The sequence below is a fragment of the Pinus tabuliformis genome, chromosome X, assembly GCF_031772625.1.
Source record: "Pinus tabuliformis cultivar Carrire ecotype Pingquan chromosome X, CPIR1, whole genome shotgun sequence".
In the NCBI taxonomy this organism is placed as follows: Eukaryota; Viridiplantae; Streptophyta; class Pinopsida; order Pinales; family Pinaceae; genus Pinus; species Pinus tabuliformis.
The window spans coordinates 89,294,371-89,314,286 of record NC_142308.1 but is presented as its reverse complement, the minus strand read 5'-3'; positions in this window follow the sequence as shown (position 1 = coordinate 89,314,286).

Here is a 19,916-nt window from a genome sequence, read left to right as displayed (position 1 = left end):
TATTACAAATGTTTAGCTTTTGTTCCTGTAGTGTTTAAGGATATTGTATTGAAAAGAACATATTAACATTCATCTAAAACTGAGATTCCTTACATTATTTCTATTATCATTATTATTTATATTTATGTATTAAATTTGACTCATGAATAATAGATTTTGTAAAAAAATTCTTACCTATAAAGTTTTTTAACAATATATTAATATTGTTTTCTTACTATTATTGACCATTTTAAATTGACACTAACTGCTTTTCCTAAGTTGAGTACAAATTTATTATAATAGTACAATGTTGGCACCACTTCAAAATCTATAAGAGGAAATATTTTATAAGTCTAGTTGTGTTATTCAATGATCAAAATATTTTTTTTATAAATTAGAGTGCAACAAAATAGCAAATTTGATTTATATCAATTATAATAAGGAATATTAAGGAAAACTCACTTCAAACATTATTACAAGTGTCTAGCATCTATTCATTAAGTGTTTAAATGATTTATATTAAATAGAATACTAATTAGGTACCCCACTATTGTTTTAATAGACCAAGTTTAGAAGATGTTTTTAAGTGTATTATTGAATTTGATTATGCATATTTGATATGGTGAGAAGTCATGTTGGTCAAATAAAGCTTTGAAAACTTAAATATTTTATGGAAACTTAAATATTTTATGGCAATGTCATGTAATTTGTATCAACACATGATTACATTGAAATACTAAATAATATAAAACTCCAAAAATAATATGAAGGTAATATTTTATATACAACAAATATTGAAAAGTGTGTCTGAATGTATATTAATAGATCCTTCAAAAAAAAATTACATTCATGAATCATATAAACCTAATCTTAAGGTATTTTTTCTTGCAATGTTCTTTCTTTGGAATCCATGCCCACACTATGGTATTAATTAGAATAGAACCAAGTTTTGTGTCATCAGGATTTGGTATCCAATATTGCTCTAAAAAATTTCCATTGTATTTTCCCTTACATAGGCTTCGACTAGTCAACCTTTACATGAAGATTCTCAATTTCATTATACCTAAAGATATCTGAGATGGATTTTGCCATCCAAATCATCTCTTCTGCATCCTCATTTCCTGATCTAACTAGCAACATCCTTCCTTTCTCAACATCAATCATCAGATTGAATGTTGGCTTTGGCTTGTTTCATTTGGATCCAACATATATTGGTTCATTTTTCGCATTATCAAAATCTCCATCCATAATACTTGAGATTACATGGAGTGCATTACAATCAACATCAATGCTTTGCCTTCTCTTGGGCCAGAAATCCTCAGAAGATGAATCACTTCCATCTATTATTCTATGATCATTATAGATTCCATCTAATGTATCAAGAACTCTTTCCCAATACACTACTTTATTTTTCCATTCCTCTATAACAATTGGTGAATCCTCATTCCCAATAGTGTCTTTCCACATTTTTATGTATGATGTTATCCCTTCGTTTAGTTCTTTTAAATAGAAATCATTCTGTTTGGAAGCTCAGAAAGATGTCTTCCCTATGGGAATTATCGATCGACCTTCATCATCTCCATAACTCAACTTGTTCTGACCACTTAGTATCTCTAATTGATTCTTTGTACCTTAGTATTGAAACATCATTGAGTACAAGAAATTGGAAGTATTGGACATTAAGATGTCCAACTAGTGCATTTTTCCCTCCTTGGTGTATCCATTAAGGAAATTTTTGAAGTCATAGACCTTGTCAATAAGTATAGGTGGAAACACTCGATTTTCTTCAATTATGCGATATGTATCCATCATTTCAGGTTAAGAATATATATCTTTACTTTTGAGGTTGGAAGACATTCTTATGTAGGTTCCATATATGTATTCATGTGTGTGCCCCACAAGCAAGAACCCAACCTCAATAGTGATGAAGACACCAAGTGCAGTTAAAAGTGATGAGACAACAAAAGATAGCGATTCTTATTATCACTTGCTGCATTGTCCAACTGTAACAACAAATGTCGAGGAAGAGGTTTAAAATCAACATTTTGACTTGTTGATCTTCCATGAGATATAAAATCATCCTTGTACACTTGACATTTTGAGTAAATAGAGGTGTCAAGTAATGCATTTGTAAGTGGGTTTCTTGAACTTCCACTTTCATAAAGTGGATCACCATACATATCCATTTGTGAGTCTTCAAGGTCCCTTAAGCACTTTGCAAGGGATGTAATAGTAAATTGTGATCCCATATGTACAAATGGTAAAGAGAAATGACCAAAACCTCTTGTCTTATGCCCATGTGTAAGCATACCTGTCAATGGCAAACCTAAATTTGTTCCTACAATAGATTTTGATTTGACACGTTGCCTTGGGATTGAAGTCTTTGTTTTGTCCATTTTATCATGGATAATGCTCAAATACTCCTTTGGAAACCGCTCTAACATAATTATGTGGGCATAGTAGCATTATCTTCCACACATAACAATCTTGTTATGTTTGTTCAACCTACCTCGTGCCTTTTCTTCCAACTCTTTTGTAGTTTATGACTTCATTTGTGCTTTCAACACAATACATTCACTGCATTTACTGAAGTTGGGGTTCTTTGAAAATGCCACATCTCGAAGCTTAGTATCCCAGATCTTGCTCATTGTTGATTGTGATATTGATGGGTAATTGAGCTTTTGAAGAGCCTCATTGATCTCTTTTAACAAAGAATTTTGTGTGTAAGTCGAAGGAAGCAATCTTAAAGGAGAATATGTTCCATCTTCTTCAACTTGACATGTTTGGTTTGGTGAAAATTCTGAATTATCCATTACAATTTTGTGCAATATTTCTATGGCTGTCTTTGTGTGAGCTCATGCTTTGCATGTGTTGGTGTTTCCATGAATAACTTTGATCTATCCATGTTGGAAATAATGTTGGTAGTTATAGAATGTGCTTTGAGGAATCTTATGTATCTTATACCAGGCTTTCTTACAAATAATATTCCCATTAAATATCATGTCCTTTACATTTCTAGCAATAGGTGGTAGGCCATGGCCATGGCTCTTTCACATGACTGTGTTTGACATGAGTGAATTCAAGACAAATTCCCTAATACCATTTTTATTTATTTGTCTCATACCCTTCCCAGCACCTGCAATGGCCTTCTGATCCACATGTTGAAGACAATCTTTTCTACAACATACACCTGCTGCCAAAAGTCGAATTGCTTTCACTTCATCTATTTTTGTTTCACATTTTGCAATCTTTTTTGTAGCCATAACTCATTTAATCCTTTTATATGGCCTTGTTACATGCATATCAATTGAGTTTCTATCTATTTCATTACAAAGATACCCATCCCATTTGTTTAAGGGATTTGTGTCCTCTATAACATCCCATATCACCATTTCCTTGGGTGGCTCCTTGAACTTTTCCTTGACCCTTGATATCACATCTTTGTTGTCCACCAACTTATTTATTGGCCATCTAACCAAACAATATATAGACTTATCCCCAATTCTTTATATCTCACAATTTCCATCTATCTCTTCCAAAAAAGCACCAAATTCCATTTCACCTAGTGTTTCACCCTCAACAATGTGCTCCTCGCAGACATTAACTAGCATTCCTTTGGCAATGCACATGCATGTTCCCATGCATTCATGTGTAAGAGAAACCTTTGTACATATGAATCTAACCCTATCTTGGGGAATATTTATTGCCTGATCATGACAGTGAGGCTCCAAATCTGATTCTCACCAAATCTCATAAGATTCCAATGCACCCCCTAATGTATGCTCAAATCCTGTTGGATGTGGTAGAGGAGCATCATGTTTTAACACCTTCTCAATTTGAACCACTATTGCTTCCTTTATTTACCATCCTTTATGCCCAAGCTTTGTATTGAATATGTAGCCCTCACCCAACTTCAATCCATGTTGCAAAAGATCTACCTTGTCTCCAATAGAAAATGTAGAAGAAACATTTGCACCTATAAACAAATGTAAATAAGGTTAGTATTTACTCAATAAAACATTTACTATACTATCAATAATATTTAACACATGCCTCAATATTTTGATTTACCTATGTTGTGCCTCAAATCTATGATCTTCCATGGATGTATGTCCCCTTCATTAACATCCTCATCAATCAAATGTGGTTGAGTGATACCAATTATCAAAATTGTAACATAACCTGCATTAACCCTTTCTCCGACATAATAAGTTCTAGACTCTGTAGATTCGACCCTTCCTAGCCCAATGACCTGATCATTAATAAGGAGATCAACATAGTCCCCTTTTGCCGAAATTATATTTTCCATTGTAGCTTGTATCAATTCTGTAACAAAAATTAAATCATAACATGTAATTAAAAGGTTGAACCATGTAAAGTGTGAATTTATATTTTCGCAAAAACAAAACTTACAAAAAGAGTAATATAGATGCAATAATTTAAATAGTATGGTAGTCATATTGTATGTAATAAAACATTGTTTCCCACCATCTAGTGCCTACTACCAAAAATTACTTTACATACAAATTACATCGAAAAAAATATATGAAGACCGGGCAATTAGAGATATAGATAGTATCATAGAATGAAAAATATAACCTCGTATCAAACCACCAAGTTCCTATTTAACTTTAGAAATGACACTTGTAGTCTTGATGCATGTTTATGAATAATGATCATAAGAAATTTGTAGAAGTTGAAGAACCAAAACATGGTCCTTTGGAAAATATAAGAAATTCCAAGATCGATGCTACATAAGATGTCTAAAATCCCCATGAGAAGGAGAAATTATATTTATATTTCACTTAGTAAAGATGTTTGATGTATGAACTTGATAATCGAAAGCCAAACTAGAGGTTTTCTTCCAAATAAAAGTTTTGGTACTGTCAAATACTAGGTAATTCTCATTTTTATTCTAAAAGCAAAGAAATTGCATTGGAAGAAAATTATAGTATACCTCAATAAGACATTTATTCATAAACTTCAAAATTATACAAAGCTCACATTATTCTCCATGGATCAAATAATTATGATTGGATTATTGTGTTTGTGCCAAAAGGAAAGCTATACCGTTATCTTTCCTTCCAACTCAAGCACAAATGTAGTGCCAACAATAACATATATTTATATACTATTATTTTGCACTATCATTGATCTTCATAAATTGTTCCAAATTCAATAAAAAGGCACATCAAAAGCTATAACTCTAACCATTGTGATTATTTAAACAATGTCACTCCTAGAGCATTGGTTGCATAAGCGTAATGGTGTCTAGAAGAAAGTTACTAATCGCTAGGTATCCCTCTTGCATAATCACAAATGCACTGCCAAGAATAATATCAAAGCACTAACCTTGGTGAGGGTGAAATCTTGATATTTTTCCTTTTGGCACAAGAACAAAGATCTAGTGCATTCTATAATTCCTTATAACACAAATACAAGCACATTTCCAACAATAATTTTGCATTGCGAAAAAAAAAAAATAACACATGCAAGATTTACTTCTATCACAAACACAGACAAATTTTCAACTGCAAGATGAAGGAAATTTAACACATTCTAACCTTCCTTCTAGCAAAACGACAAACATATTTCTAATAACAACATTGCATTATGAAGGAAATATAATGTGTTAGCTTTCCTTCTATCACAAGTAGAAGCCCATTCCGAACAACATTGCACCTCAAATGAAAGCTAACAATCAATATCATTCCTTCTACTACAAACATAAGCATATTGCTAGAAGCAACATTACATGGTCAAATAAATCTAGCACGTGCCAGATTTCCTTCTAGCACAAACACAAGCACATTGCCAATAACAATATTATAAGGTGAACAAAATCCACCACACGCTAAATTTCCTTATAACATAAATAGAAGCATATTACTCACAAAAACATTGTAAAGTAAAAGAAATCTTACACATTCTAGAGTTTCTTCTAGCACAAACACGATCACATTGTAAAAAACAACAGTGCATGGTGGAAGATATCTAGCATATGCTTGATTTACTTCTAGCATAAACACAAGCACATTGCCAACAATAACATTGTAGGCAAACGAAATCCAATGCGTAATAGAATTTCTTCTAGCACAAACACAAGTACCTTTCCAACAATATTGCATTGAAAAAGAAATCCAATGCAAGTTATATTTCATTCTAGCACAAATACAAGCCCGTTGCCAACAACAATATTGCATTATGAAAGAAATCTATTGCATTCTAGATTTTATTCTATTACAAAGACAAGTACGTTTCTAACGCCAATAGTGCATTGAAAAATAAATTTAGTGCATGTTAGAATTCCTTCCACCATATACAAACATATTGCCAACATCAATATTGTAGGGTAAAAGAAATTTATCTCATGCTATATTTTCTTCTATCACAAACATAAGCATATTTCAAATAACAATGTAGCAAGGTGAACTAGATCTAACATGATATTTGTACTTATATCTCAAACACAAACATGTCACCAATAACAACATTGCAAGGTGAATGAAATCTAACACATGCTAGATTTCCTTCTCTCGCAAACACAAGCACATAACAATATTGTAGGGTGAAAGAAACATACTGCATATTAGATTTACTTCTAGCCCAAACAAGCATATTGCCAAAAACACCATTGCAAGACAAAAGAAATCCGGTGTGATAGATTTCCTTCTAGCACAAACACAAACACATAACATTGTAGGGCTAAAGAATCTAGCGCATGCTAGATTTTGTTATAGCAAGAACACAAACATATTACCAACAACATTCTAGGGCAAAAGAAATCTAGCACATACTAGATTTCCTTTTAGCACAAGCACATTGCCAATAACATCATTGTAAGGTGAGGGAAATGTGGCGCATACTAGATTTCCTTCTAGCACAAACAATTGAATTGCAAACAACAACATTGCAATGCGAAAGAAATCTAGTGCACACTATATTTCCTTCTAACACATATACAACCACATTGTCAATAAACTCATAAAAGGGTGAAAGGAATCTAATGTATGCTATATTTCTTTCTAACAAAACACAAACACATTATAACATTTCTAGATAAAAGAAAACTAGCACATGGTAATATTTACTTCTAGCACAAACAAAAGCATATTGCCAACAACCACATTGTAGTGAAAAAAATCTATTACATGCTAGATTTCTTCGAGCCAAAATAGAAGCATGTTGTCAATAACAACATTGCAAGGTGAAGAAAATCTAACACTTGTTAGATTTACGCATAGCACAAACACAAGCAAACAACAACATTTTTGCCAAACAAGTAGTTCAACAAGACGTGAGTAAAAAGGCCTTATAACTCCCTTTATCAGAAATTGCCACTCAACATCTCAAATTTTTGAAGTACTCATAAAACCTTTGATAGATGGAAGTTTATTAGGAGATAGTCTTTTAGGCTTCCCATGGCTAGAATGAATAAACTTTATCAGTAGAGATCTGCAAGATCCCACTCACAACTTGAGCAACAAATAAGTCCACAAGTGAAGTTAAAGGATCCTTTCTAAGTCTTTGAAATTCCACCATTAATTCCACATAGGAATCGTGAACAAAAGCCATCAATTCCTTATTCCAAGAGGCAATAATTTGATTGTGTGTGTCATGTTTATTTTTAAAAGCGGTTACGAAGGCTTCATTTTTAAATAGATATCACCCCGCATTATGGCATATAAGAAAACATACAATTATCGTCACTAGCATGCTGACTGAGAAATTCAATGGAAGGGGGGATAAGATGCAATTATCTAAACAAACCCTCATAGTTTTTCCATTTTGGGACACATTTGTAGCAACACCAACAATTTGAGCCAAGTTGTAAGACATATACCTCTTGTCCAATGCCACACTTGTCTGTCCGGAGCCAAGGGTAATGGAAACAAGCCATTTGTCAGTAATTTCGCTCCCATCTTCAACTATACATACATCTATAGTATGCAATTTTGTCGAAACACTTGAGCTACTAAATAGATTTGATATTTGAAATTTTCTCCACTTTTTTTTTCAGGAAATAAACTCCCTAGAATGGAAAATGTGGGACCCATAGAGAGCATATTTCTGGCATGGAAATGATAATCCTGTTTCTCGAGTTGACAATAACACCTTTTCAACTGACATAAAAACCAACAATACAACAAAACCATGATCTTTAAATTTGTTAAATAATCATTTGATTCTTTGATCACCACTTTCAACATCGTCTTTTGTAGAGTTAGACTTCAAAGGCATACAAATAATTGTAGAATCAGATGATCCCCAAAAAAGAGTTTTGCTAACAGAAAGTGGAAGAAATTGATCTTGGAACCTCCCATGCAAATTTTTACCTCGTAAATAATACATTTTTGCACTTGGTGATCTTGAAGGTATAAAATGACCAAGGTTCAAAGACGTATTAAGGACCAAACCCAAAGGATCAAATAAATAAAGAAATCCATCAGAAACTATCAATGGAAGGTCACATAGCATGTAACAACTCAGTAAGCCTAAGCCATAGCTAAGGGTTTGACCTCGAAGTTTCCATGGAGGATTAATATGGAGAATGCATATTTCCTCCATACTTAGCACAGTCTCTTCAAAAGTAATTATGAGAGCAGGCCCCTCGAATTCACCTAGATTAGGTTGAAGTAAAGATTGTCATGGGTGATCCCACTTATCATATATAATGTGTAATTTCTTTCTTTGGCATTGATCTGCTATCTCTGACAGGTCAAACAATATAAGGTCGTCATTCCCATATCTCTGAAACAATTCAGTTATTCTAGTATGATCCATACAAGGCAAATCTTTTGACATTTCTTGATCTATAAATGACATATATCGTAGTGACTTTGCACCAAGTCACTCAGCCAAATCATTGCTTATAAATCAACAAAGTGTAATGGTGATTCTCTGTTGTGAAGACCCATATGAAATGTGTTGTAATGATGATAAGACCAATGCAATTACTACTAGGATACCCACTTACCTTTCCCTTTATCCTACAAAACACTCCCAGGTGTGAAATCCTTTTTTTGCCAAGTGTTTGCTTGAAAAAGGGGAAAGTAATGAATAATTTAAACTGGCAGAATAACTTTCTTTGGGGAAAACAGGATGGAAAACATGAACCCTCATCTCCTTACCAAGCAAGGCTAACTAGGCTTGATTGATATCCATGATCGAGGAACTATATTAGTGGTAAAATTTGTTGTTTGCACTATGATTGGTGATGAACCTTGAAATACACACGTGCTATCATCTTCAAAATGTTAACAGTTACACATCCATGGCATCTCTGGTTCTTCCAACTTCTATGACATAATCAGTGTAGTTGAAGCCTTGGAGATTTTTGGATCCAATGTTCTTAGAAGAATGTGGCAGGGTTAGAATTTGGTATCCAAGTAGTTACTCACCTTTATCACAAGCTGACCAACTGGTTTTCCTATTCTATATTACTCTCAAGATCTACTTACATGCCACAAACAAAAGAAGGTATTGTAAAAACAATCTCTCTCTGTTTCTAAAGGAAAACAATCTATGTGAAATGACCAAAGATAATTTTTTGTTATTTTTGTAACAGTTGCCTCAAGAACATTGTCGGAGAACTCATAATCCATTGCAGCATTTGAAAATGACACGGGGCGCTGATTCTCAAGCATTTCTTGTTTGTTAGAATGAACTAGGTCCTATAAAAGGTAAGTCTGTCAACCCAAAATTTCCTTTCACAAATGGAGGGTTAATCTAGCTAGACTCCATCATGTTGGTTTGTTAAAATTGGCAAATAGGGCCAAATTCCACTTTGGACAGCTCCTATGGGAAAGATTATTGCAACATTAAATTCCTCTCTTTGATAAGACCAAAATCAATCTAAGGATTGCCAAATTTGGATAAGGAAAATGGGTTTTCGAATTTATGTTCTCTCAAGTAAATTTATAAGGTCGGCCTCATCCTTATGTCGACTCATCAAGCCTAATGGTCACGTCCCATGAGCCCCCATTGAATTGTATATATAGAGGTGTCCTCTCACCACATTTCAACACATCCAAGTGCATCATCCACACCACTGAAAAATGTGGATATCTAAGGCAAGGATGTAGGTGTCAAGAGTCAAGTTTATGAAGATGTTTATCTCTATTTAGGGTGCAGTTTCCTTGGGAGAGAGTCACAGGTCTGAGGCACCATGGGTGGAGGCTAGAGGATTGTCTGGAAGTTTAACTCTTGATTATGAGAGTGAGTTTCTTGTTGGATAGGGCCGCAGTCAGAGGTATGCTCATTGGGTATTTTTCTGTGCCATTTGGTGTGTTGCATCTCTATTACAAGCCACGGAAAGAGGGCTGCTACAACAACTTATTGGTAAGTAGTTTGGAGGGTGTAAAATCCTTCTCTCTAGGCCAAATATGCCAAGGCTAGAGCGCAGCTAGTTCAAGCACTCTTCCATGTGTTTGGGACTGCTTTGTAATCTCTCATAGGTCCAAACTGCAGCAAGGAGGAAGATGCATCCGAGAGGGAGTTCTGCATGATGTTTGGGCTTGTCATAGTTGGATGTTTCTCTCCTACAGCAGGCCACAGACCTAGCTGTGTGTTACAAGTAGGCCGCAGGCCTTGACAGCCTTGGACAGGAGGTTGAAATGCTGGCAGGAGGCTGCAGGCCTTGGATCTCTGGATGGGAGACTGTGACTCTTATCTTTTGTTTGATTAATAGTCCAAACCATCAGCAAATTGGAACAGAGGTGTTTGGAGGAAGGCCACAGTCAGGTAGGGGTCCAGGAGCAAAGAAAGAAGGTTGTAACAGTTTGCCATCAAACCCTCTCAATAATTGGCATTATCTTAGTTCATCATTACAGAAGTGTTTCAGCCCTTTAAGATCCTCGACTTGCATTGTTTCTATGACTCACATTTTATGATTTGCATTCTATAAACTCTGCCTGCCTGGTGTTCACAAGAATCACTACAGATCTCTCAAGTCCCATGAAAATGACTCATTATGTCTACACAACACCTTGATATGTAAAATAGTCTGTTCAAACTCCATATTGGCCATGATATGATGGATAAGATATGACACATGGAAATTGATACTCTGCAAATCCCATGATAGTGACCACAATTCTCATCAATAACATATTTGTACTGTTGGAACCTTGTAGTATAACATAATTCAGATTTCATTAACTTCGTACTAATCAAGCTTGCACCTGTGATTATTATTTGAAGCTGTCTAAACTATAATCTAGCTAGAGATAGCTTGCTCCTGTAATACGACATTATCTCAGTGCCCTGAAATCAGTATCTATGACATATCTCCTTAGATCTGGGTTATAAATTGACAAGAACCTCGCATAGAAGTAACATTGACAAGGTTAAGTCTTTAGCACAGTAAACCCTGTAGCTGCTGGTATATGATATAAATATAAATGGCACAATCCTGAGGATGAAGATAAATGACAGAAGCATCATATGGGGTTCAAGTTGATCACACCCTTGTATTGTGTCAATCTTTGAATATCTAATTTTATTAGTTGAAATACCTCTGTGGCTCAAATCTGAAGAATATAATTTGAGATAGTATGTCCTAAGCTTTTCATCTTGTGAAGATCAACCTCGGAACACTATGATGATTACCTTTTTCACTTGATCATCCATAATTGATTGGTGGCTTACTACTATTGAATATTGGTATATCCCTTCTGGAGATTGAAATATCAAGTCATTGTCTCTAAAGCAATAGCTCAAAAGGTCACTTCAATTGCTTCTCCAGATATTCTATTGACAATACTTTCAGATAGTTACATTTGTTGAGAGTAGCTGTTGTATGAATTTTGCAAAGGCTGAGAATTGTGAAAGTCTTGACATTGAGATCATTATACATGAGTCAATACTACTGCATACACAATTGTGAAATAACGATTGCAGGGTAGTATAATGCACATCAAGATTGAGAGTCGATGTTCTTGGTGGTGCCTAGGGTTTGTCTTTGAGTGAGATTTGTCAAAATTCTGTATAGCTGATTTACAGTATTGATAACTCATATGACAAGATGCATGTGGAAGAAGATGAAAGATGGAAGACTTGCTGATAAGAAGTTCGAAGGCTTGCTTAATAGCTTAAGAAAAGCTACCAAGGTTTTCAAAGTATTTGCCATATGTCTACAACTGAATAGATAATTAAAGCAGTTTCTTTGATATCCTGGGAAGTCAGAATATGTTACTATTAGTATATGATTATGTATGACAGTCAGGGTACATCTTGATGATGTATGGGCTTCAGTTTTCCAGAAGTACAGTACCTTCATATGGCATATTCAACCTTGAATCAAATCTATTGTTGAGATTCATAATCTGTTGAGCAGTCAATATATCTCAGGGTCTATATTTGATGACAGGTGTATCTAGGTCTTTATAGTGATTAGGGATTGCTACAGAGTCAGTTTCAATAGATTCCCAGGAACTGTTATTTTTACAGTTTGTTTTTTCCTAGAAACAAGAGTTCAAGGGCTCACATGGCAGAGATGCTTAAGTAGATTGCTCCTCAAAGTGATTTTGTTTTGATAAGACCACAAATGTCACTACGAATTAACTCGTGATTTTTGTTGCTCTCAATTTAGATATTTCAAAGCTATCCATCTTCTGCTTTCCAAAAACACATGCTTCAGCTCTGACGCCAGGTCAAAATTGAAGCAAATTAGCATCATGTTATCACTGAAACTGGATCACATAGATCATTCAATAAGACAAGAATACTATGAAATGAGACACTGACAATTTTATTACAAAGACAGAGCAAAAGAAAATGGATTTGGAAGCACATGAACACATAATAGAGCTTCTAACACTAAACATTCATATTCGTATGACTCTTTATTTTCCCAATAACCTTTCACTTCCTATAATCTCTCTCTCACCATATATGTAGCCAAGTTTGTCCTCTTATTTACTTGCCATTTTACAGACCCTCAAATTACACCCCACACAATTGTTTCATGTACACTAATTTCAAAATTTGACCATTACTTTAATGACCTAACATTTTAACAACATAACCAAGGCAAGCCTTTCAGGACCTTTCCTATAATAGCTCACATCAAATCACAAGATCCCAAAATGGCTTTTCCTGGTTGCAGTCAACCTCTGACAGATATGTCACCTATACTAAAGTGACACAAGAAACAGGATTGTCATAATGTATGACACAAATTCGCATCATTAAAGATGGTGTGACCCACCATAAGCCTTATGCATTAGATAGGGAATTGTTTGTCGGGGAAAATAAAGTGGAAAGATGAATAAGGTGTAGGATGATTTTGGTGAGATCTAACCAATTTTGGGAACAAAAGGGTAATCACAACAAATATGCACAACTATGGTATCATTAAAATAACCTATTTAATCATTAATGTTTGTGCACAAAGCTATCAATGAAACAGTGATCCTCATTAATCTTTAGTGACAAACAAAGAGCATCAAGACAAAGTGTGCTAAAATAGTATGTAGTTGTAGATAATACATGTAAGAATTACCTTAATGGCTTTCTTGGAAGTTGTCTAAATCAAATCCTATTGGAACTATCCTGCTACAGGAATACAAATACACATAAGAACCATTAGACTATATTTTCAAAAGGCTGTTCACCAAAACCCTAGTTGGTTATTAGAGCATGATAAAATTTATTTCCTGTCATATCTTCACTTTTATATATAAACTCCTGTGTATGCAAGTTCAGCCTTTTAGGATCGAGGCACCCATGAAAGTGCCTCTGCATATCATTGATCACATAGAATAGTTTGAAAACAGTTGAATTAATACATGAATACACATTGAGAAACAAAATCTGCATGGCATGTTGGCAGAATATCGAATATAACAACAATTGTTATGCATAACATCAATAACTTAAAATAATGGGACAAGAGACAATTATCATTTTATATCATAAGCGTTTCTAATTCCTTCAAATCCACTCCAAGGTGCACCAAAGACATCATTTCAACTGGATTGCCTTCTTGCAAAAATTTACAGTGGTCATCAAATACATTAAAGGTACACACAACCACAGTTCTACAGATGTTCTGGGAATACCAAAGCCACTCCATTCCCTCCATCTATATTAAAGGTTCCTGAATCTATGAAAAGTTGAAACCCATCCCCCCATCAAAATTGGCACAAAGAAGCAACCAAGGGCACCCACAATAAAGAATAACATGCATAGAAGCCAACACTTAGCACAGATCTGAAATCATGCTGCTAAGGTCTTGGGCTTATAAATCCATTTACCAAAATCATTTCCCCACATTTGGATAAGCATATCCCATTTTCCTCACGTGTTTCTTGAAAAGAAAAGGAATTCCTAGGAATTTAAAAATCTGGCTTGCCTTGACCCAAACCCACCCTTGTGTTTTAAGTAAATCTGGCATCTTTTGTGAGCTCTACCTTTAAGTCAATCGGGCATGTTTTGTGAGCTCTACCTGTAGCAATAGGTTTTCACTCATTGAATGTTTAGAGCTAAGGGCCTTGCAGAAAATGCCTAAGTAACCTATAAGACATTATCAATTGACTCCAATCTAGAACAATGAGTTTTAGCCCATTCAAAAGATTATTTGGATACGGTTTGTGCAGATGAATCCACTTTAATGACACCTTGCTTGACCCTATGAGATATCAGACATACACTGGCCTCTGTTTGGCAACTTGATCGGAAAAGGATTAACTCTGGTTTACACTCTTTAAGAGAGAGGCAAGGTTAGGTCTTGGTGAATAATATCTTAAAAGCCTTTAGAGAAATTGGCTCAAATGCAAGAGGTAGAATAAAGGGATACCATGCTATCACGTAAGTTTTTTCAAAGCTGGTTTTGATGACAAGGATGTTATGGCCATAATGACTGGGCCATTCCATGCCTTCACAGACTGTAATAATATTGGCGATGATGAATCGCCCTTTTATGAAACAAGTCTGCCCAAGTTTGATAATAATCATGAGAATATGCTTGATTATGAGCATTGAGCTTTGGTAATACTATTACATGCAACATTCAACAGAGTGATAGGCTTCCAGCTCATAGTCACTTTGGAATCATTGGGTTTGGGTATAAACTTGAGAATACCTTTGTTTAAGTTGGTTCTCAATGATTGCTCTTGTGATGGATTCTTTGTAAACCTATACAAAATGTTTGGATTGACAAAGTACTAGGTAGCATTATAGAATTCACACTGGAATCTGTCTAATCCCAAGGCTTACCATCATCATTGATCATGTTTGAGAGGGTAGCAGCTAGCTTACCCAAGGTCAAAGACTAGTCACACAATATTCTGTGTGCTTAGTCTTTGCAATTGAAAATTATTTTGTAGGGAGAGTTAAGAAGTAAAATGTTTTTCAATTTCATCTTTTAAGCCTACCCTTGGTTGATTTGATAGTGGATATTATCTTCAAGCCTTCTTTTGAATATAGATCCCCTAACAATCCTTGCACTATGATATTCTGCAGATGATTAGATCATAAACAATCATACAAACAGAAACTCTTTTCCATTGAGAAGAATCTATATACCCCTCTCAAGGTCCTGCAAGGCAAGGACATGAATTGAAAAGAATATATATACTCTTCTCAAAAGAATATATATATGTTATGCATGATGTTAATTCTATACTATCTTGAGGAAAAACAAAAGGTTTGGGTTAGATCCAGTAGTCCAAAGGGAATATCTTCTATTGCTTGTCTAATTGAGGGCTTTCTCAAGCATTGGGGCCCTGGTTTCCGATGATATGAAAATACCTTTCAAGACCTTGTGGTAGACGTACAAGAAGAAGAAGCTCCCACCTCTCTTGAAGATGATAACAGTATCACTGAAAAAGACCCTCCAAATTCACAAGATTAGTTCTTGGACAGGCTACTTGTGACCAACGTGGCCCCACATTAAACCCCATCCTCATCAAAGAACAGCTATGTGTTGATGTATCTGTCCTAGATTCTATGAATGATTTGCATGAAAACAAGGAGCATGATAATAATTTTCACCATTGTGAGGATGCCAGTCATGATTTCCTACATGACAAAGTGATAAACAGAGGAAATGAAGAATTTTTTAATATTTCTACCGATGATACAACCCAAATGCAGTTCTAGACAGGTAGAGACCATGTTTCTACCCCAAAAGATCAACCATATGAAAAGGATGATGAAGATCATGCTTCCCTTGCTGATAATTTAAATCCTGAAAACACTTTTGAGGTCACAGAAATATAGTTCAATCACACTAATCCTATTTTCATAGACACTGAAATTAAGGGAGCTGTAGACTTTCATGGTAATATACTTGGCACCTCAACATTTCATTGTGAGTTTGAGGAGTAATGTAACCCCCACGTTGCACTTTGATGTTAATCATGATCGTGTAAGAAATAAATGGAAGTAATCATGATTTCCTACAGTTTGAGGTCAATAAACTCAAAAGGTTTTTCAAAGCGAGCAAAGTAATAATGTGACCTTTATTATTATCTGAGTGAAGAAACAAATAATATTATAGTTCAATCCTCAAAGATCCTATATCATGGAATCCAACAGTCCTGCTATTTTTTATGCCTACAATATGAATTTGTTCCTCAAGCCTGATGGGATAGGGAAGTCTCTTCCTTTTACTGTCAATACTAATCTGGAAGAAAATGTTATTGACATATGTGATGGATATTCCTTGGTAGACGAATAAAGGGTATGTTATAAACACACAATTATTGAAGCTTTCAGTCATACAGATCCATTTCCACCTCTAGATGGCTCTATTGTTGACAATAATAAAGTTGGACAGCCCAGAATATTGATGAAACCTGTAATGAAACCCTCGATGACATATACAACTATAGTGCCCAGAATGAAAACGATGTCAAGAAAATAATTGATGAAGAATACAGGCTTGACCAAATAAAAAATTTCTCTCTGGACCACATCAAATGCAAAGACGTTCTCTTCTTCATGAACATATGGACAATCATTCATGCACTAGATTTTTAAAAGGAAATGTAGACAACGAACCTCTAACAAATCCACATGAAGTCAACATTGAGGGACAATTTTGGGGCCTGGAAATGGTGCACTCTGGAATGATCGATGATATAGGTCAAAATGATCTTGAAACCAGCAAGAGGACGTTTTCTCAACCTAGTCATAAACAAGATCTGGCTGCTCTGACCACTCAGCTTATGGGGTTTAGGGTTTGATGGTGATACAAGCACCGTTATGAAGTGTTGTGTCTTTGTATCAATCTCTGGGCATTATATTTCATAAAAAGACTCTAAGACGTTACTTATAGTGGACCACTATAAAACAATCAGGTTCCATCTTTCTAATTCCCCTCACTGTGTGTTCAATTTTTGAATGAGAAACGACCATTTGTGGGTATTATTGGTCTTCTGGATCAAATGTGCATGACCTTGAAGGCTCTAATTTTTCAATGGCAATAGGATGAAGTTAAATTGACAAAAATGGACCTTAAACAAAAGTTTTGTACCATTACTTGGGTCAAACTTATCGGTCCATTCATCACTGCAATTACACAATATTAGAAACATCCAAACACCTCAAGTCTCTAAACAAAGAATCTGGTGTAAACTCATTGACTCCAGATGACAACAATACTAGAGGCGGGCATCAGAAATACCATGTAACATCCAATGGGAAAATACGTTTTATACACGAAATCAAATGAAGTCAGAGTATTTTCTAATGTTAGAACCCTGGAAAATTATGGAAGTCGTACTCGTTCATTTTGATTAAAGGTCAAAATACTGATTATAATATAGTGCAAGGCAATTCCAAAAATCTCTTAATTGGAGACAGAATACACTTTCTATTAATATGTGTCCAAAGGTAAACAACTACATTCATACATGAAAGAAGGAATTCTCTTAACTATTCAATACTTCCTAACAACTATAACCCATTCCAAAAATTAAAAAATGCCATTTCATCTAAGGAAGAAATAAGTGAGTGAACTGATAAAAAAAATTAAAACAGGTTCCCAATAAGATATTCTCAAAGGGAATCTATGCAAGTTCATTCATATTCTCAAAGTAGACAATGACATGAAAACTTTCTAGTTTGTAACTGAGGAATACCAGAGCACAATGAAGATGCCAAAGAAATATATTTTTAACTTGCAAGTTATCCAGTTTAAAGTGCATGATGCTAATCAATACCAAATACAGAAGTGCAGGCTGTGGTAATCGTGTCAAGATTCCTGCAGCAAGAGCAGCAATCAAACTAGTCGTATATCCTGAAAGTGCTTTCCAAAAATACCTGCAGCCCCTCATAACAGGCAATTTTGTATCATTGCCAAGATCCCTGTTCTTTCGGTAATCGGAACAGAGCACTAAAGCGAGGAGCATCCCTGGAATTTCTTGCATTGTGATTCAATATAAAGTTTAAAGAATGAGTAGGTGGATGTGAATAAGGTGCTCACTATTTATGAGTCCTCACTTTTAACAAACCATGACATCCATAGAAATATTGTTCATAAGAACATTTGTGTAAAAAATAAACTAAATAAAGAGTTCAAACAAAATGGTATCTTCCCATTAAAATGGCACCAACTACCACAACAATCTGTTGATGGTTTAAACAAATTAAAGAACATGTTAAATAGTTAATACTGATAGAGTTAATGACAGGTTAAGAGAAAAGACTTCATTCTGGAGCAATAATGAAGTAAAGTAACTCTCTTTATTGGAGATCTTATACACAAAGTTTGGTGTACCTGAACAGGTATTGAATATCTTATAAATAAAGTTTGGTGTACCCAAACAGGGCCAAAATGTATCTCATGTATGCAGTTAATCTCTTACAAGCACCCTATGTCCATTGATCAATTCACTGTAATACTAAAATAGTAAACAGTTATATCATGGCCAAATATGACATGTAAGGTTCCTGAACAAAAACTGTCTGATAAACAAAGCTGGAATACAATATTATACTGGAATATACTTGATGAAACATCTAAAATCTGAAACCACCTGACTGTTACATCTTTATAAATTATTCCAAAAAAAATTATAGACAAGAACATAAACAAATAATTGTTTTGAAAATGGCAGAAAACGAAGAGGAAAAGAAACCCTAGCGGAGCTCTGATGGTCATCGATAATGGAATTACTATGGCACTGCTGCCAGGCACTTGACGGTAAGGGTTAACCTCCACGGCTCGCCAGACTCCGTTCAACCTTACCTCCTTCCCACGGGCTCTCTAGCGTTTTCCGTTCCTATGGTCCTCCCGCCTTCCTTGTAGTCCGTAACCACCATCGACCGTTTTCCTATCGGTTGCAATGGACCTGGACGAGGTGGACTATACGGAGGACCCCAATCCCCATGAGGTCATTTGGTCTCGCCATCACGCTATGTCGGGCTCTAGTCCTTTTGCCGCATCTCTGCGACCTCTGTCAGCTCCTAGCTCTGCACTGGACAAACTTGGGCCATCTGTGCCCCATCCTCCGCCCTCTGTCAACATCGAAGACGCCTCCGGCTTGGACTACCCACCGCTTTCCCTGGCTACCTTGAATCTCCTCGGTACCTACCTGCAACCATCGCCCACTTTCAATGCACCACTGCCCCGTCTACCCTACATCTCCACCCCACCCTACAACCCTTCCTCCTCTGGCATCCCCCCTCCTAGGACTGCTACCTACCTTGTCCCTGCACTATCCGGTAGCACCCTTAATCTTGGTGGCCCATCTCCTAGCACCCCTATCCGTTTTGGATGCTTCAGCTCAACGGTCCCAAACCCTAAATCGACCCCATCCACCCCACAGATGATTAACCAAGCCATACGGCGACGTCTTTGGGACTATCCGACAGCTCGCAAATCTGACAAGCTAAAGAAAGGAAGGTGCCTAAAAGCTGTCGACAAGGACATCAACCTATCCTTGGGCGAAGACCTCTCAATGGGGGAAGTTGTTGATACAGCGAAG